The following is a 21,567-nucleotide window of genomic DNA, read 5'->3' as shown; positions in this document are numbered from 1 at the left end:
AAATGAAGTCAAATATTTCAAATGTTGAGATAAAAAATCACAAACCCAGAATTCTGTATGTTGTGAGGTTACCCTTCAAAAATGAAGAAAAAATGAAAGTTTTTTCAGACAAACAAAAAATTGAGGGAATTTGTTGCCAGTAACTCTGTTGCAAGAAATGTTAAAAGAAATTGTTTAGAGAGAAGGAAAATGATAAAGATCAGAAATTCAGAACTACATAAAAAATGGAAGAGGATCAGAGAAGAAATAAGTGAAGGTGAAATAAAACCTTTCATTTTTCTTATTCTTAATTGATCTAACAGCAACAATTATTTGATTATGTATGCTTATATATACATGTGTATATATGCATGCTTATGTATACACAAGTATATATACATCAGTATACATAACCAAATAATTGTTGGAAGAATTAGGACTATTTTGTTATTATAAGGTATTCACACTACAAGTAGAGCAGCATAGTGTTACTTGAGAGTGGACTGGGATTAGTTGTAAATGTACATTGCAAACTCTAGGGCTACACTAAGAAAAGTAAAACAAGAAGTATAATTCACATGCTAATAAAGAACAGAGAATGAAATCAAACAATAAGCATGGTTTTATTGGTTATTATTACGCATAATGTAGAAAGGTTCTAAACACTGTTCAAAATAATCCGAAATATTTAAAAGACATGATTTAATAAATCATACATAAGCTCTTGTAAATTCTATTTAGAAAGATCAAAAAATTTTAAGAGTGTCTCGATGCATTGTTTTTTCTTAATTCTAGAAAGGTTTAAAAGTGTGCTATTCAGAAAAAAAAGGCACATCAAAGGATGCGAACATACTTTTAAATGGCTAAACCAAGTTTGTAATGTGACAAGAATTAAAATATGTTTACTAATTTTTAAAATCCAAATCGTAATGGACAATACCCTTAGAAAACTGGCTGAAATACTTTCGAAATGTTCAGAGGTTAGAAAAATATAGTCAAATTTTTAAAAAGTTTAAAAGTGAGTTAAAGCAATTCTGTTACATATAAAATAAAGGTAAGTTATAAATACAGCATGCGGCAAATATAAATTTTAAATAAATGTACCATTAACCTAAAAGCAAATTGCCTTTAAGTGAATGAGTTTTAAGCAAAACAGTTTGCTCCTAGTTTGAACACAACAGGAATTCGGTAAAGTTTGCAGAATTTTAGTAAATGGTACAGAATAATTTGGGGTGAAATTTTTTCTGTTATTATTATTATGAGAAAAATGTAACATTATTCAAATTCATTTATATCTTAATTTCATAATTGTAGTACCTAAAGTTGTGAGATTTTATTCAGCAATGTTCATTAAATAGGGTTTTTCTGAAATGCCAATTGAAACAATGATAATTACTATTGCTACATAGCAGAATTCAGCAATTAGCCTAAACAATAGCTTTGCAGCAAATAGATTGCTACAAGACTAAGTTCAATATAAGAAAAATATTTCGGCATCTGGATAAGATGTTAGAACATACAAGTTTTTACAAAGTGATTTTTAGACTTTGGTAAGACTGTGATTGGGCAGGGAAATGGCATGGAGTGAAAGCAGATGGGCAAAGACTTAGGAATGCAACTATAATAAAACTCACCCTGTTATGTTCAATAGTATACATAATAAAAATATAGTAGGAGCCAAGGAAAGGAGAAAAATATTCTAATATTAATTATGGCTAAATAGTTGGAATGTCTTGAATGCTATGCTGAAGAATCTGAACAATTTTATAAAGTAGGAAAATTTGAAATATAAAAGCTTTTGAGCAAAAAGCATGAGATTTAATTCACATTTTGGTTTCTACATAAAGAAAGGGAGCGGAGAAATTAGAGGGTAGTAGATTAAATACTTTGTAAAATAATTCAGGAAAGAGATAATAAAAACTTAAACTTATGGAGGAAGAGGAAGATAATTTTTATTAATGTATACCAAGTAAAATGAAATATGCTCAAAATGTTATCTTAGAGTAACAAAAACATGAGGGAGGAAAGACAAATGACAAAATCTGATAGGCTTTCACTATAAAACAATACTGAGTAAAAATGTAATAAACAACATCTCAAATGTATTGCCAAGTCCTCAAAAAATGAAAATTCCCAGCATCCAAAAATATCGAAGAGGCTGAAAATATACTGCTGAATGGATGCTGATGCTACAGTTGCCCTAGGCCTCTGCTGATCTTGGAACAACCAGGGTTGGCTTAATAGCTGCAGAGGTCAGGAAACAAATATTTTAACTATGCAAATGAGGTACGAACCCTGAGAATCTCCTGACAATTTGGACGCTTTCACTCAGTGAAACAGTCAACCTAAAAATATCTTCCCAAGAGGCACACAGATGTTGGGGAAATTTGTCTACTCTGTGTAAAAAATAAAAATTCTTCTTCTCTAAAACTTTCTCACTATAGACTTGCCCCACGTGAATCTGAAATCCAGATTATGTTGCTTGTGTGATCAAGGGAAACGTACACTACAAAATTAGCCTGAAGTGCCGCATTTTAAGTCCTTGCGCACTTGGCAAAAACAAAATCAAGTCCTTTTTGCAGTACATGATTTCACCTTGCCAGTACAGAATACCCAGATTGCCACAGATAAAATCCTGCACAATATAAATCCATAATCAAGAGTTACCAACTACAGGAGGAAAAAAGCCACAATAATATCTTTAGTGTAAATAACTGACACCCTGAAATTTTATGCAGAGCTGTGCAATGCGTTAAGAAAGAGGGCAAAGTGTTGCTGAGAAGAATGTATATTCTGTTGATTTGGGGTGGAGAGTTCTGTAGATGTCTATTAGGTCTGCTTGTTGCAGAGCTGAGTTCAGGTCCTGGATATCCTTGTTAACCTTCTGTGTCGTTGATCTGTTTAATATTGACAGTGGGGTGTTGAAGTCTCCCATTATTATTGTGTGTGAGTCTAAGTCTCTTTGTACGTCTCTCAGGACTTGCTTTATGAATCTGGGTGCTCCTGTATTGGGTGCATATATATTTAGGATAGTTAGCTCTTCTTGTTGAATTGATCCCTTTACCATTATATAATGGCCTTCTTTGTCTCTTTTGATCTTTGTTGGTTTAAAGTCTGTTTTATCAGAGACTAGGATTGCTACCCCTGCTTTTTTTTGCTTTCCATTTGCATGGTAGGTCTTCCTCCATCCCTTTATTTTGAGCCTATGTGTTTTGGAAGTAAAGCATGCCTCAGCAAATGTAAAATAACAGAAATCACAACAAACTGTCTCTCAGACCACAGTGCAATCAAATTAGAACTCAGGATTAAGAAACTCACTCAAACTACATGGAAACTGAACAACCTGCTCCTGAATGACTACTGGGTAAATAACGAAATGAAGGCAGAAATAAAGATGTTCTTTGAAACCAATGAGAACAAAGACACAACATACCAGGATCTCTGGGACACATTTAAAGCAGTGTGTAGAGGGAAATTTATAGCACTAAATGCCCACAAGAGAAAGCAGGAAAGATCTAAAATTGACACCCTAATATCACAGTTAAAAGAACTAGAGAAGCAAGAGCAAACACATTCAAAAGTTAGCATAAGGCAAGAAATAACTAAGATCAGAGCAGAACTGAAGGAGATCAAGACCCAAAAAACCCTTAAAAAAAATCAATGAATCCAGAAGCTGATTTTTTGAAAAGATCAACAAAATTGACAGACCGCTAGCAAGACTAATAAAGAAGAAAAGAGAGAAGAATCAAATAGACACAATAAAAATAATAAAGAGGATATCACCACCAATCCCATAGAAATACAAACTACCATCAGAGAATACTATAAACACCTCTATGCAAATAAACTGGAAAATCTAGAAGAAATGGATGAATTCCTGGACACAGACACCCTCCCAAGACTAAACAAGGAAGAAGTTGAATCTCTGAATAGACCAATAACAGGCTCAGAAATTGAGGCAATAGTTAATAGCCTACCAACCAAAAAAAGTTCAGGACCAGACGGATTCACAACCGAATTCTACCAGAGGTACAAATAGGAACTGGTACCATTCCTTCTGAAATTATTCCAATCAATAGAAAAAGAGAGAATCCTCCCTAACTCATTTTATGAGGCCATTATCATCCTGATACGAAAGCCTGGCAGAGACACACACATACAAAAAAGAGAATTTTAGACCAATATCCCTGATGAACATTGATGCAAAAATCCTCAGCAAATACTGGCAAACCGAATCCAGCAGCACATCAAAAAGCTTATCCACCATGATCAAGTCGGCTTCATCCCTGGGATGCAAGGTTCGTTCAATAAATCAATAAACGTAATCCATCACATAAGCAGAACCACATGATTATCTCAATAGATGCAGAAAAGGCCTTCAACAAAATTTAACAGCCCTTCATGCTGAAAACTCTCAATAAACTAGGTGTTGATGGAAAATATCTCAAAATAGTATGAGTTATTTATGACAAACTCACAGCCAATATCATACTGAACAGGAAAAAACTGGAAGCATTCCCTTTGAAAACTGGCACAAGACAGGGATGCCCTCTCTCACCACTGCTATTCAACATAGTGTTGGAAGTTCTGGCCAGGGCAATCAGGCAAGAGAAAGAAATAAAAGGTATTCAATTAGGAAAAGAGGAAGTCAAATTGTCCCTGTTTGCAGATGACATGATTTTATATTTAGAAAACCCCATCGTCTCAGCCCAAAATCTCCTTAAGCTGATAAGAAACTTTAGCAAAGTCTCAGGATACAAAATCAATGTGCAGAAATCACAAGCATTCCTATACACCAATGCCAGACAAACAGAGAGCCAATTCATGAGTGAATTCCCATTCACAACTGCTACAAAGAGAATAAGATACCTAGGAATCCAACTTACAAAGGATGTTAAGGAACTCTTCAAGGAGAACTACAAACCACTGCTCAAGGAAATAAAAGAGGACACAAACAAATGGAAGAATATTCCATGCTCATGGGTAGGAAGAATCAATATGGTGAAAATGGCCATACTGCCCAAGGTAATTTATAGATTCAATGCCATCCCCATCAAGGTATCAATGACTTTCTTCACAGAACTGGAAAAAACTAAACTTCATATGGAACCAAAAAAGAGCCCGTATTGCCAAGACAATCCTAAGCAAAAAGAACAAAGCTGGAGGCATCACACTACCTGACTTCAAACTATACTACAAGGCTACAGTAACCAAAACAGCATGGTACTTGTACCAAAACAGAGATATAGACCAATGGAACAGAACAGAGGCCTCAGAAATAACAACACACATCTACAGCTGTCTGATCTTTGACAAACCTGACAAAAACAAGAAATGGGGAAAGGATTCCCTATTAATAAATGGTGCTGGGAAAACTGGCTAGCCATACATAGAAAGCTAAAACTGGATCCCTTCCTTACACCTTATACAAAAATTAATTCAAGATGGATTAAAGACTTAAATGTTACACCCAAAACCACAAAAACCCTAGAAGAAAATCTAGGCAATACCACTCAGGACATAGGCATGGGCAAGGTCATGACTAAAACACCAACAGCAATGGCAACAAAAGCCAAAATAGACAAATGGGATCTATCTAAACTAAAGAGCTTCTGCACAGCAAAAGAAACTACCCTCAGAGTGAACAGACAACCTACAGAATGGGAGAAAATTTTTGCAATCTACCCATTTAACAAAGGGCTAATATCCAGAATCTACAAAGAACTTAAACAAATTTACAAGAAAAAAACAACCCCATCACAAAGTGGGCAAAGGGTATGAGCAGACACTTCTCAAAAGAAGACATTTATACAGCTAATAGACACATGAAAAAATGCTCATCATCACTGGTCATCAGAGAAATGCAAATCAAAACCACAATGAGATATCATCTCACATCAGTTAGAATGGTGATCATTAAAAAGTCAGGGAACAACAGATGCTGGAGAGGATGTGGAGAAACAGGAATGCTTTTACACTGTTGGTGGGAGTGTAAACTAGTTCAACCATTGTAGATGACAGTGTGGCAATTCCTCCAGGATCTAGAACTAGAAATACCATTCGACCCAGCCATCCCATTACTGGGTATATACCCAAAGGATTATAAATCATGCTACTATAAAGACACATGCACATGTATGTTTATTGTGGCACTATTCACAGTAGCAAAAACTTGGAACCAACCCAAATGTCCATCAATGATAGACTGGATTAAGAAAATGTGGCACACATACACCGTGGAATACTATGCAGCCATAAAAAGGATGAGTTCATGTCCTTGGCAGGGACATGGTTGAAGCTGGAAACCATCATTCTGAGCAAATTATCACAAGGACAGAAAACCAAACAATGAGAACACTTGGACACAGGGCAGGGAACATCACACATGGGGGCCTGTCATGGGTTGGGGGAGCAGGGGGAGGCATAGCATTAGAAGAAATACCTAGTGTAAATGACGAGTTAATGGGTGCAGCAAACCAACATGGCATATGTATACCTATGTAACAAACTTGCACGTTCTGCACATGTACCCTGGAACTTAAAGTATAATAATAATTTTAAAAAAGAAAGAGGGCAAAGTAAACGCATTTTCAAATAAAACCTGAGTTTCCACTAACAGACCCAATTTATTAAAGGAATTTTAAAATATGTAGTTTATTAAGGAAAAGGATATCCTTAACTGATCTCAATTCTTAGGATGGACTGACATACAAGAGGTAATGGCATGCAAAGAAATTAGAAAGGGAGGGACAGAGCAGGATGATGGACCAGAGGCCTACACCATTCGTTCCTCCACAGTAACACCAAATTTTAACAACTAACTACACATAAAAAGCACTATCACAAGAACGAAAGATCAGGTGAGCAATCTCAATACCTGATTTTAACTTCATATCAGAGAAAGGGACATTGAAGAGGGCAGGAAAGACAGCCTCCACACATGGATGCTCTCCATCCCTTGTTCCCTACTGCTGGGAAATCTATGCACTTAGGGAAGGGAGGGCACAGTGATTGTGAAGTTTTGCAATGAACTCACTGCTGCCTTGTCACAGTGGAAAGCAGAACAAGGCTGTACTCAACTGTCATCTGCCTATGGAGGAAGCAGCTGGACCAGCCCTAGCCAGAGAGGAATCACCCATCCCAGTGATCAGAGCTTGAGTTCCAGCAAGCCTTACCGCCGTGGGCTGAGTGCTCTGGGACCCTAAGTAAACTTGAGGGGCAGTCTAGGCCACAAGGACTGCAATTTCTAGGCAAGTCCTAGCGCTGAGTAGGGCTCAGGGCCAGTGGACTGGAGGGGCATGTGACCTACTGAGACACCAGCCTGGGTGGCTAAGGGAGTGCTGCACAGTATGGAGAAATCTATGTGTTGGGAGAGGGACAGCAAAGTGACTGGAGGACCTCACTTTGAACTCAGTGCTGCCCTGGCACAGCAGAGACCTGGCAGGATTCATCACTTGCTGACTAAAGAGCCCCTCCGCCCTCAGCCCTGAGTAACCAACAGTGATACCAGGTAGTACACCATGGGCCTAGGGCTCTGAGACTTGCTGGCTTCAGGGGTGACCCAGCACATTCACAGCTGTGGTGACTATGGTGAAAGACTCTTTCTGTTTGAGAAAAGTAAGGGGGAAAACAAAGGGAACTCAGTCTTGCACCTTAGGTCCCAGCTCAGCCACAATGGGGTAGAGCACCAAGCAGGCTCTTGGGGTCCCTGAGTCCAGGCCAAGGCTGTTGATCAACATTTCTGGAACTGCCTTGGGCCAAACAGGAGCCGGTGGCCTTGAAGGGTGAGTCCCAGGTCTGGCAGCATTCACCACAAGCTGATTGAAGAGAACCTGGGCCTTAAGTGAACAATGGTGGTGGCCTGGCAGAACCCCACATGGATCAGTGGTGGTGGCCACAGAAAGAAGCTCTACTGCCTATGGAAAAGGGAGAGAAGAGTCAGAAAGACTTTGTCTTCTTGTGTGGGTGCCAGCTTACCCACAGTAGAATCTAGATAAATTTCTAAGGTTTTTGACTTCAATTCCTGGTTCCCAGACAGCATCTCCAGACCCACCCAGGGCTTGGGGGAACTTGCTGCTCAGAAGGAGACAAAGTCCTGGCTGGCTTTGCCACCTGCTGATCATAGATCCCTAGGGCCTTGAGTGAACTTAGGTGGTAGCCAGGTAGTGGTTACAGTGGACCTTGGGTGAGACCCAATGCTGTGCTTGGCTGTTCAGGTAAACACAGTCCTAGTGGTGGTGACCACAGGGGTTCTTGTGTCCCTCCACCCCCAGTTCCAGGAGGCTTAGCAAAGAGAGACTTTGTTTGGGAGAAGGTAAGGGAAAAGAACAAGAGTTTCTGCCTGGTAATCCAGATAATTATTCCAGATCTTGTCCAAGACCACCAAGGTGGTACCTCTCTGAGCCTGCAAGAACCACAGCGTTACTGGGTTAGGGGCCCATGTCTCTTTGAATACCTGGAAAGCCTTCCCAAGAAGTGTGGGGATAAACAAACAAGCCTAGACAGTGAAGACTGCAATAAAGGTCTAACTCTTAGATGCCCTGGCACCAACTAACATCTACAAGCACCAATACCATGCAGGAAAAAAAGAAAAAAGACCTACGAAATCAACCAAACAAAGCCCCAAGGATTAATCCTGAATAAAGAGAGATATGTGACCTTTGAGACAGAAAATTCAAAATAGCGGTGCTGATGAAACCCAAAGAAATTCAAAACAACATAGAGGATGAATTCAGAATTCTATCAGACAAACTTAGCAAAGAGATTAAAGTTATTTTTAAAAAGTGAGCAGAAATTCTGGAGTTGAAAAATGTAACTGACATACTGAGGAATGCATCAGAGTGCCTTACTACCAGAATTGATGAAGCAGAAGAAAGAATTAATGAGCTTAAAGACAGGCTACTTGAAAATACACAGACAAAACAAAAGAAAAAAGAAAATAGAGAAGACAAAAAAACAATGAAGCATGCTTACAAGATCTAGAAAATGGCCTCAAAAGGGCAAATCTAAGAGTTATTCACCTTAAAGAGGAGAGAGAGAGAGATAGGGACAGAAAGTTTATTCAAGGGGATAATGATAGAGAACTTCCCAAACCTAGAGAAATATATCAATATTCAAGTATGAGAAGGTTGTAGAACACCAAGCAGATTTAATCCAAAAAAGACTACTTGAAAACATTTAATAAAGTCTGCAAAGATCAAGGATAAAGAATGGATCTTAAAAGTAGCAAGAGAAAAGAAGCAAATAATGTACAACTGAGCTTCAACACTTCTGGCAGCAGACTTTTCAGTCGAAATTTTACAGGCCAGGAGAGAATGGCATGATATATTTAAAGTGCTGAAGGAGAAACACTTTTTACCCTAGAATAGTATCTGGCAAAAAAAAAAAAAAAAAAATCCTTCAAACCTGAAGGAGAAATAAAGATCTTTCCAGACCAAAAAAACGCTGAGGGATTTTATTAACACTAGACTTGTCCTACAAGAAATGCTAAAGGGATTTCTTCAATCAGAAAATGACCTTAACGAGCAATAAGAAATTATCTGGAGGTACAAAACTCACTGGTAATAGCACACAAAAACACAGAATATAATAATACTCTAACTGTGGTGTGTAAAATACTCTTATCTTAAAGACTAAATGATGAATAGATCAAAAATAGTATTTACAACAACTTTTCAAGATGTAGACAGTACAATAAGACACAAAGAGAAACCATAAAATGTTAAAAAGTGGGTGGATGAAGTTGAAGTGTAGAATTTTTATTCGTTTTATTTTTGCTTGTTTGCTTGTTTATGCAATTAGTGTTGTCATCAGTTTCAAATAATCGGTTATAAGATAGTTTTTCAAGCTTCATGGTAGCCTCAAATTGAAAAACACACAATGGGCATACAAAATATAAAAATCAAAAAATTAAATCATACCACCAACAAAAATCAACTCCACTAAAAGGAAGACGGGAAGGAACAAAAAACAAGACCAGAAAACAAATAACAAAATGGCAAAAGCAAGTCCTTACTTATTAATAATAATATTGAATGCAAACAGACTAAAATTTCCAATCAAAAGACATACAGTGGTTGAATAAACACAATAGCAAGACCCATGACTGTTGCCTATAAGAAACACACCTCATCTATAAAGATATACATAGAGTGAAAATAAAAGGATGAAAAAAGATATTATGTGACAATGGAAGCAAAAAAAGGAAAGGAGTAGCTATACTTATGTCAGACAAAATAGATTTCAAGACAAAAACTATAATAAGAGACACAGAAGGTTATTGTATAATAATAAATCAGTCAATTCAGAAACAGAATGTAACAGTTGTAAACATATATGCACCCAACACTGGAGCACCCAGGCATATAAAGCAAATAATATTAGAGCTAAAGAGATAGATAGACTTCAATACAATAAAAGCTGCAGACTTCAACACTGCACTTTCAGCATTGGACAGATATTCCAGACACAAAATCAACAAAGAAACATCAGACTTAATCTGTACTATAGAACAAATGAACTTAATATATATTTACAGAAGATTTCATCCAGTGGCCACAGAATACACATTCTTCTCCTCAACACATAGCTCATTCTCAAGAATAGACCATATGTTAGGTTACAAAACAAGTCTTAAAACATTCAAAAAAATTGAAACACTATCACGCATATTCTCTGACCACAGTTGAATAAAACTAGAAATCAATAACAACAGGAATTCTGGAAACTATATAAACACATGGAAATTAAACAGTATGGCCCAGAATGATCAATGAGTCAATGAAGAAATCAGAAGGAAAATGAAAATTTTATTGAAACAAATGATAAGGAAACACAGCATGCCAAAACCTATGGAATGCAGCAAAAACAGGGAAATTTATAGCTGTAAAAGCCTTCATCAAGAAAGAAAGAAAACTTCAAATAAATAACCTAAGAATGTATCTTGAACAATTAGAAAGACAAGAGCAAACCAAACCCAAAATTAGAAGTAGAAAAAAATAATAAAGATCAGCACAGAAATAAATAAATTTGAAATTAAGAAAACAATACAAGAGATCAATGAAATGAAAATTTAGTTTTTTGAAACAATAAATAAAATTGACAAATCTTTAGCCAGACTAAGAAAAAAAGAGATCCGGGCCAAATACATAAAATAAGAGTTGAAAAAAATAGAGACATTAGAACTGATACCACAGAAATTCAAAGGATCATTAGTAGCTATTATGAGCAACTGTATGCCAACAAATTGGAAAATCTAGAGGAAATGGGTATATTCCTAGACATATACAATCTACCAAGGTTAAACCATAAAGAAATCCAAAACCCAAACAGACCATTAACAAGCAATGAGATCAAAGCTGTAATAAAAAGTCTCTCAGTAAAGAAAAGTCTGGGATGGCTTCACAGCAGAATTCTACCAAACATTTAAAGAACCAATACCAATCCTACTCAAACTATTCTAAAAAGTAGAGGAGGAGGAAATACTTCCAAACTCCTTCTATGAGGCCAAAACCAAACAAAGACATCAAAAAAAGAAAACTACAGGACACACTATCTCTGTTGAATATTGATGCAAAAAGTCTTAGCAAAATACTAGCTAACTGAATTAAACAATACATTAGAAAGGATATTCATTATGACTACATGGGATTTATCCCAGGGATATAAGAACACTTTAACATATGCAAATAAATCAATGTCGTACATCATATCAATAGAATGGAGGACAAAAACCATGTGATCATTTTAATTGGTGTTGTAATTGACAAAATTCAACACTCCTTCATGATAAAAATCCTCAAAAAACAGGCATAGAAAGAACATACCTTAACATAATAAAAGACTTATATGACAGACCCACAGCTAGTATCACACTGAATGAGGAAAAACTGAAAGCCTTTCCTCCAAGATCTGGAACACAACAGTGATGCCCACTTTCACCACTGTTATCCAACATAGTACTGGAAGTCCTAGCTAGAGCAATCAGACAAGAGAAGGACATAAAGGGCATCTAAATTGGAAAGGAAGAAGTCAAATTATCCTACTTTGCAGATGATATGACCTGAAATTTGGAAAAACCTATAGACTCCAAAAAAAGTATATAACTGATAAACAAATTCAGAAAAGTTGCAGAGTTGGAAAAATAAAAGACATTAGAACTGATACCACAGAAACCAACATGCAAAAATCAGTAGCATTTCTATATTCCAACAGTGAACAGTCTAGAAAAGAAATCAAAAAAGTAATTCCATTTACAAATAACAGCAAATAAAATTAAATACCTAGGAATCAAAAAGAAGTGAAAGATCTCTGCAACGAAACTATAAAGCACTGATGAAAGAAACTGAAGAGGATACAAAAAAATGTAAAGGTATTTCACGTTCATGGATTGGAAGAATCAATATTGTTAAAACGTCTATACTACTCAAAGTAATCTACAAATTCAATGCCATCCCTATAAAAATACCAATGACATTCTTCACAGAAATAGAGCAATCTTAAAATTTATGTAGAACCACAAAACATCCAGAATAGCCAAAGCAAAAAGAACAAAACAGGAGGAATCACATCACCTGACTTCAAGTTATACTACAGAGCTACAGTAACCAAAACAGCATGGTACTGGAATAAAAACAGAAGCATAAATCAATGGAACAGAACAGATAACCCAGAAACAAATCCACACATCTCAAGTGAACTGTTTTTGACAAAGGTGCCAAGAACATACATTGGGGAAAGGACAGTCTCTTCAATACATGGTGCTGGGAAAACTGGATATCCAAATGCAGAAGAATGAAACTTGACTCATATTTCTAACCATATTCAAAAAAATCAAATCAAAATGGATGAAAGAGTTAAATCTAAGACCTCAAACTATGAAATTACTTCAAGAAAACACTGAAGAAATTCTCCAGGATATTGGCCTGGGCAAAAATTTCTTGAGTAATATCCTACAAGCACAGACAACTAAAGCAAAAATGAATAGATGGGATCACATCAAGTTTAAAAGCTTCTGCACAGCAAAGGAAATGTCAACAAAGTGAAGAGCCAACCCACAGAAGGGGAGGGAATACTTGCAAACTACCCATCTGACAAAAAATTTATAACCAGAATATATAAGGAGCTCAAACAACCCTACAGGAAAAAAAAAAAAATCGGATTTAAAAATAGGCAAAAGATCTGAACAGACATTCCTTAAAAGAAGACATATAAATGGAAGCAGGCATATGAAAAGGAGATGAACATCAGTAATCATCAGAAAAATGCAAATCAAAACTACAATGAGATATCATCTCACCGCAGTTAAAATGGCTTTTATCCAAAAGATGGTCAATAACGAATGCTGATGAGGGTGTGGAAAAAAGGGAAACCTCAGACACTGTTGATGAGAATGTAAATTATTACAGTCACTACGGAGAACAGTTTGGAGGTTCCTCAAAATACTCAAAATAGAGCTGCCATACGACCCAGCAATCTCACTGCTTGGTGTACACCCAAAAGGAAGGAAAACAGTGTATGGAAGAGATTATCTGCACTTCCGTGATTGTTCATTGCAGCACTGTTCACAGTGGTTGAGATTTGAAAGCAACCTAAGTGTCCATCAACAGACAAATGGATAAAGAAAATGTGGTACATGTACACAACAGGGTACTGTGCCGACATAAAAAGAATGAAATTTTGTCATTTACAACAGCATAGGTGGAACTGGAGGTCATTATGTTAAGTGAAAAAAAGGCAGACTTGGAAAGACAGATTTCGCAAGTTCTCACTTATTTGTGGGTGCTAAATATCAAAGCAATTGAACTCATGCAGATAGAGAGTAGAAGGATGATTACCAGAGGCTGGGAAGAGTAGTGGGGGATGAAGGAGGGAAGTAAGGATGGTTAATGGATACAAAACATATACGTATAATTAGAATGAATAAGACAGTATTTGATAGCTCAACAGAGTGACTATAGTCAACAATACTTTAATTGTACATTAAAAAATAACTTGGGTCTGCCCGAGGGAGCCCGAGTGGCCTGCATTACTGAGCCCGGCACCACGGCGAGAGCTGGGAGAGTGGGGAGGGACGGGGCCGCAGCTGGTGGCGGGGAGGGGGGCGTGGTGAGCAGGTCGCGGGCTCAGGGTTTCGGGGAGTGTGTGTCGGCGAGGGCGGGGGAAGGTGGCTGAAGGGACGCGCCGCTCGGTGAGCGCGCCGGGGAAGAGAGGCAAGCAGAGAGTGGAGGAGGAGGAGGCGGCGGCGGCGGCGGCGGCGGCGGCGGCGGTGGCGGGAGCGCTCCCCGGGAATGTCTCTCCTGCAGCCACCGCCAGGGCCGCTGCCATTGAGGTGGAGGAGGAGACTGAGGAGACCAACCTTGTTAGGAAGATGATCCCTATGATCTTGAAGTTGTTTCTGCACAGAAATGAGGGAAACACAAAGAACCAAATACAGTTCTGAAACTTGGGATCTGTATTTTGAGATGATTTTATTTTCAGAATAAGCATATCTGGTTACCTTTATGAATGTAGAAACATGAGAGGAGAGTTATGATGGCAAAAAACAAAGAGCCTCGTCCCCCATCCTATACTATCAGTGTAGTTGGACTCTCTGGGACTGAAAAAGACAAAGGTAACTGTGGAGTTGGAAAGTCTTATTTGTCCAATAGATTTGTACGCGCAAAAGCAGATGAATATTATCCAGAGCATACTTCTGTGCTTAGCCCCGTTGACTTCGGAGGAGAGTAGTAAACAACGATCACTTTTTGTACTACTGGGGTGACATAACATAAAATGGTGAAGACGGAGTAGAATGCAAAATTCATGTCATTTAACAGAGTTCATTGATGACCAGGCTTTCTTGTCTCATCGGAGTACGAATTTGCAACCATATATAAAACGTGCAGCTGCATCTGAATTGTAGTCAGCAGGAAAACTAATGTACATTTGCACTGATCAGCTAGGCTTAGAACAAGACTTTGAACAGAAGCAAATGCCGGAAGGGAAGCTCAATGTAGATGGATTTTTATTACGCATTGATGTAAGTCAGGGATGCAATAGGAAGTTTGATGATCAACTTAAATTTGCGAATAACCTTTTTGTCCAGTTATCAAAATCAAAAATACCTGTAATAATAGCAGCAACTAAATGTGATGAATGCATGGATCATTATCTTAGAGAAGTTCAGGCATTTGCTTCAAACAAAAAGAACCTTCTTTTAGTGGAAATATCAACAGGATTTAATGTCAACATTGAAACACGTTTCACGGCACTGGTACAAATGTTGGATAAAACTCATAGCAAGCCTAAAATTATTCCCTATTTGGATGCTTATAAAACACAGAGACAACTTGCTGTCAGAGCAACAGGTAAGTCTGAAAAACTTGTGCAGACTGTGAGAGATTATCATGCAACATGGAAAACTATTAGTAATAAATTAAAAAATCATCCTGATTATGAAGAATACATCAACTTAGAGGGAACAAGAAAGGCCAGAAATACATTCTCAAAACATATAAAACAACTTAAACGGAACATATAAGAAAAAGGAGAGAAGAGTATATAAATACTTTACCAAGAGCTTTTAACACTCTTTTGCCAAATCTAGAAGAGATTGAACATTTGAATTGGTCAGAAGCTCTGAAGTTAATGGAAAAGAAAGCAGATTTCCAGTTATGTTTTGTGGTGCTAGAATAAACACCTTTGGATGAAACTGACCATAGAGACAAAATTAATGACAGTAGATTCCATTTGACCTCGTGAGCACTTTAGAAGCTGAAAAACTCTCAGAACCATGTACAACATCTAATATCCGAGAAGAGGAAGGTAGAAATGAAGGAAAAATTCAAAAAGACTTTGGAAAAAATTCAATTTATTTCACCTGGACAGCCGTGGGAGGAAGTTATGTGCTTTGTTATGGAGGATGAAGCCTTCAAATATATCACTGAGGCTGATAGCAATATGGTAGGCATCAGTGAGAAATGGTTGAAAAAGCCAAAGAAGAGTTTCAATAATTGCTTTTTGAGCATTCTGAACTTTTTTATGATTTAGATCTTAATGCAACACCTAGTTCAGATAAAAAGCGTGAAATTCATACTGTTCTGAGTGAAGAACCTGGATATAAAGCTTTACAGAAACTTGCACCTGATAGGGACTCTCTTCTGCCTAAGCATATAGGATTTGTTTATCATTCCACTAAAGAAACATGTCTTAGTGGTCAAAATTGTACAGACATTAAAGTGGAGCAGTTACTTGCTCGTAGTCTTTTACAGTTGGATCATGGCCGCTTAAGATTATATCACGATAGTACCAATATAGGTAAAGTTAACCTTTTTATTTTAGGGAAGGTCGACCTTGCCCAAGAGCTAGCAAATGAGATAAAGCACAGTCCTCTGAAGATGAGTATGCCTTAGATGGAAAATTTATGAACTTGATCTTCGGCCAGTTCGCCTTACTTTTTGAGTCAGTTATGGACTGCCACCTTTAAACCACATGGGTGCTTCTGTGTATTTAATTCCATTGAGTCATTGAGTTTTATTGGGTAATTTATTGGGAAAATAAGAACTGAAGCTTATCAGATCAGAAAAGATAAATAAATGGCTAATCTTCCATTTACATTAATTCTGGCTAATCAGAGACATTCCATTAGTAAGAATCTACCAATTCTCAGGCACCAAGGGCAGCAGTTGGCAAACAAGTTACAATGTCCTTTTGTAGATGTACCTGCTGGTACATATGCTTGTAAATTTGATGAAACCCAAATAAAGCAAGCTCTAAGAGTACTGGAGTCAGGTAAACACAATTTGGATGTGGTGAGCCCAGTTCCTGCCAATAAGGACATATCAGAAGTTGACTTGAGAATTGTCATGTGTGCCATGTGTGGAGATCCATTTAGTGTGGATCTTATTCTTTCACCCTTCTTTGATTCTCATTCTTGCAGTGCTGCTCAAGCTGGACAGAATAATTCCCTAATGCTTGATAAAATCATTGATTAAAAAAGGAGGCTAATACAGATCACAATATTATCATACCACTCTTCAATTGGAGTAAGAAAAGATGAACTAGTTCAAGGATATATATTAGTTTACTCTGCAAAACGGAAAACCGCGATGGGAATGTTTTGAGCATTTCTATCAGAAGTTCAAGACACCATTCCTATACAGCTGGTAGCAGTTACTGACAGCCAAGCAGATTTTTTTTTTGAAAATGAGGCTATCAAAGAGTTAACGACTGAAGGAGAACACATTGCAACTGAGATCACTGCTAAATTTACAGCATTGTATTCTTTATCTCAGTATCATCGGCAAACTGAGATCTTTATTCTGTTTTTTAGTGATGTTCTAGAGAAAAAACATATGATAGAAAATTCTTATTTGTCTGATAATGCAAGGGAATCAACCCACCAAAGTGAAGATGTTTTTCTACCATCTCCCAGAGACTGTTTTCCCTATAACAACTACCCTGATTCAGATGATGACACAGAAGCACCACCTCCTTATAGTCCAACTGGGGATGATGTACAGTTGCTTCCAACACCTAGTGACTGTTCCAGATAAAGATCAGATTTGGAAGGAAATGAATGTCCTATTCATAGTACCCCAAACTGTCATGACCATGAACGCAACCACAAAGTGCCTCCACCTATTAAATCTACTTCAGTTGTACCTAAGACAAATGTGAAAAAAAATGGATCCAAACCTTTTAAAAACAAGCGAAGCTGGTATTGGTAAAAATCCAAGAAAGCAGACTTCCCCGGTGCCTTTGGCACATCCTGAAGATATGGATCCTTCAGATAACTATGCGGAACCCATTGATAAAATTTTCAAACAGAAGGGCTATTCTGATGAGATTTATGTTGTCCCAGATGATAGTCAAAATTGCATTAAAATTCAAAACTCATGTGTAAATAACACCCAAGGACATGAAGAAAATGGATTTTCTGATAGAACCTCAAAAAATCATGGGGAACGGAGGCCTTCAAAATACAAATATAAATCTAAAACTTTGTTTAGTAAAGCCAAGTCATGTTATAGAAGAACACATTCAGATGCAAGTGATGATGAGATTTTCACCACTTCTAAAACAAAAAGAAAAGGAAGACATCATGGAAGTGAAGAAGATCCACTTCTTTCTCCTGTTGAAACAAGGTGATATTGATAATCCTGAAATCACTTCTGACCAGGAGTTAGATGATAAGAAGATGAAGAAGAAAATACGCAAAGTGAAAGAAGATAAAAAGCAGAAAAAGAAAACTAAGAACTTCAATCCACCAACACGTAGAAATCGGGCAAGTGATTACTTTGGGATGCCCTTCCAGGATCTGGTTACAGCTGAGAAACCCATACCAGTATTTGTTGAGAAACATGTGGAATTTATTGAAGATACAGGGTTATGTACCGAAGGACTCTACCATGTTAGCGGGAACAAAACTGACCAAAACAATATTCAAAAGCAGTTTGATCAAGATCATAATATCAATCTAGTGTCAATGGAAACAAAAGTAAATGCTAAAGCTGGAGCCCTTACAGCTTTCTTTGCAGATCTGCCAGATCCTTTAATACCATATTCTCTTCATCCAGAGCTATTGGAAGCAGCAAAAATCCTGGATAAAACAGAACGTCCTCACGCCTTAAAGAAATTGTTAAGAAATTTCATTCTGTAAACTATGATGAATTCAGATACATGATAACACATCTAAACAGGGTCAGTCAGCAAAATAAAATCAACCTAATGACAGCAGACAACTTATCCATATGTTTTTGGTCAACCTTGATGAGACCTGATGTTGAAAATTGAGAGTTTCTGTCTACTACTAAGATTCATCAACCTGTTGTTGAAACATTCATTCAATAGTGTCAATTTTTCTTTTACAATGGAGAAATTGTAGAAACAACAAACACTGTGGCTCCTCCACCACCTTCAAACCCAGGACAGTTGGTGGAACCAACGGTACCACTTCAATTGCTGCCACCATTGCAACTTCAGCTGATACAACCATAATTACAAATGGAACCTCTTGGTATTACATGAGTAGGAAGTGATCGCAAACAGGCTGGATTTGCACAAAAAGCAAATCTAGACGTGCATGTTTCAGGGTTCAGTAGTATACCTCATGTTTCATACAGATAATTCACATTCAAAATGACATTTTCTCTTTGAACTAGATGGTATTCCTTATTCACTTACATTACAAATCTAAGACCATGTGATAAGCATAACTGGAGAGGTTTATTTTGTTTTTATAAACAAAAATAGCTATAAAATACAAAGCTGCTGCTGCATGCAACCTTACTGCAATCAGTATATCATTCCTGTGGCAATTTCTGTCACATTATATTGTGAATAAAATTTTTCTATAGAAATTTAATGATTTAAAAACTCACCTATATGAAACATTTAATGCTTTTCAGTCTGCTTTTTGACTGATTTTGTTATTTGATGTGCTAATTTGGGCAACTTAATTTACATTCTGGCAGTCAGTGAAGATAACTAAAAGCCTAGTTAAGTATTTTATAATTTCAGGCTACTGAGGCCATGTTTGGGATGTTGTTTGAAAGAAAGAAAAAATACACTGACATATTTCACATGTCTGTACCTTCATTTTTACTTCCAAGTAAACCTGTGGATGATTCGATGAGGGATAAATGAACCTGTTTCTTTTACACACATACCAAGGACATGCTTGTGACTAAGGTGAGTTGATAATATTGTGCAAAGGATAGTTGTCACCAACTCATTTCTTTATGGTCCATAATGAAATAAACATTTCGTATACTGTTAATTCTGTAAACAGATGCATGTTCAAAAGATCTATGATGGTCTTGTAATCTTAATATATTTTAGATATTTTAATTTTTTCCCTCTTGGGGAATACATTTAGTACAGTGTAGAAAATACTTCATAACATTTGCATTAGTATTATATAACTTTTCATGCATAAACATGAAATTTGTTGCAGAAAATTCTTTAAACCAAACATTTAAATCTAGGACTTCAATTTAATTTCTTCCTTGTATCTATTTTTATGTGGCCCTTAAAAACATATCCAAAAAACCAATAAAAATACTTTGGCTACTGACAAACTCTTTGGAGTGTTTATATTACAAATTTGTATTCATGTTCTTTTCTGTGATGTGTTGTCCTAAAATCCAAGATGGCTTTTGCACCATTTTTAAGCCATTTTTTTTCCTTTGATGTTGGTACCAGAATTACTATAAATGACTGCTGCTTTTGGGGGTAAACATTTTGTTAGTGAAAATAAAACCAGAACACTAAATTATGCATAAAATTTTCAGAATAGGTGGCACAGATAAATTTCACTAGGTTATATTTTGTGTAGTAAAGAATAAAATTCTTTGGTCAATGTTACCTTAATTCAGACTACAATTTTAAGATTATCTTGTATGTATTACAGTAAATAGATGATTTTCAGAAAAAAAATAACTCAAAGAGTATAATTGGATTGTTTGCAATTCCAAGGATAAATGCTTGAGGGGATGGATACCCCACTTTCCAAGTTGTAATTACTGCTTACTACATGCCTGTCAAAGTATCTCAAGTACCCCATAAATATATACACCTACTATATACCTACAAAACAATTTTTTAAAAATTTTTAAAATCTTAAAAAATAAAGCAGACTGGTGAATCTAAACAAGTATTAGTATTATGAAACCTTAGTAATAATTGTTTTCAAGGAAGGTAGAAGTAGGTATAAAGTAACTTTAGACTGTACGCCAAGTATGTGTGGTATGTTTAAGAGTAGCTTAACATAACATGTAAGAGTAGCTCCTAGCAATAGGGGTAGAATATATAAGCTCCCAACTAGTACGATGAAATGATGAGTTTAAATCCATTAAGTCAAAGTAAGAAACAAGAAAAGAAAGAAGAAGCAGGGCAATTAGAAACTGTAAAATAAAATGACAGAAGAAATGCAAATATAACATTAATCACAATATATGTAAATGAGATAAACACATTAAAACAGAGTTTGTAGGATTAGATTTTGATAAAGCCTAACTAAATGATACTTGAAAGAAACACTTGAAATTACTACACAGAAAGGTTGAAAGTAAAAGAATGGAGAAAAAATAAACTCGTTAAATACTAATGAAAAGAAATCTGGTTCAAAGGTAAGAATGTCAGACAGATTAAATTTTAGGCAAAAGGATTATAAGAATATATCATAAAACATTAAATATAAAGAAAAAATGTACAGAATCAAAAAGGTAGACTGAGAAATATAACAGCACATGAGAGATTAAAGAGAAAAAACTTTTGAACAAATAGTTACAGGTTGCTTCTTATGGGCCAAACACTCTTTGAGTTTCAGGGGATGCTACAAAGAGAAAAATGAATTCTCATAAAAATGCTTGCCTTCATGGAGCTTATACTCTGGTAACATGTATATAGTATTCCATGGGGGTGAGTACTATGGAAAAATAGAAGACAAAGGAGGAACATAGGGAGAGGATTGGCCTTGCTGAAGAGTGTTTAGGAAAAGCCTCTCTGGAAATGGAGTTTTTGAGCTACATTTAAGGGAGGTAAAGAAGCAAGGACAGACATCTGGATTTCTAAGGGAAGAGTATTTCAGCAGAAATAACAACTTCT

General features: G+C 36.5%; 1 pseudogene; it reads left to right on the top strand.

Annotated features, from left to right (window-relative positions):
- The first annotated feature begins 14,508 nt into the window (after positions 1-14,508).
- LOC716644 (rho GTPase-activating protein 5 pseudogene) lies at positions 14,509-18,987 on the top strand (annotated as a pseudogene).
- The last annotated feature ends 2,580 nt before the right edge of the window (positions 18,988-21,567 follow it).

Source organism: Macaca mulatta, chromosome 3 (genome assembly GCF_049350105.2).
Source record: "Macaca mulatta isolate MMU2019108-1 chromosome 3, T2T-MMU8v2.0, whole genome shotgun sequence".
NCBI lineage: Eukaryota > Metazoa > Chordata > Mammalia > Primates > Cercopithecidae > Macaca > Macaca mulatta.
This window is presented reverse-complemented; position numbering and strand designations above follow the sequence as displayed.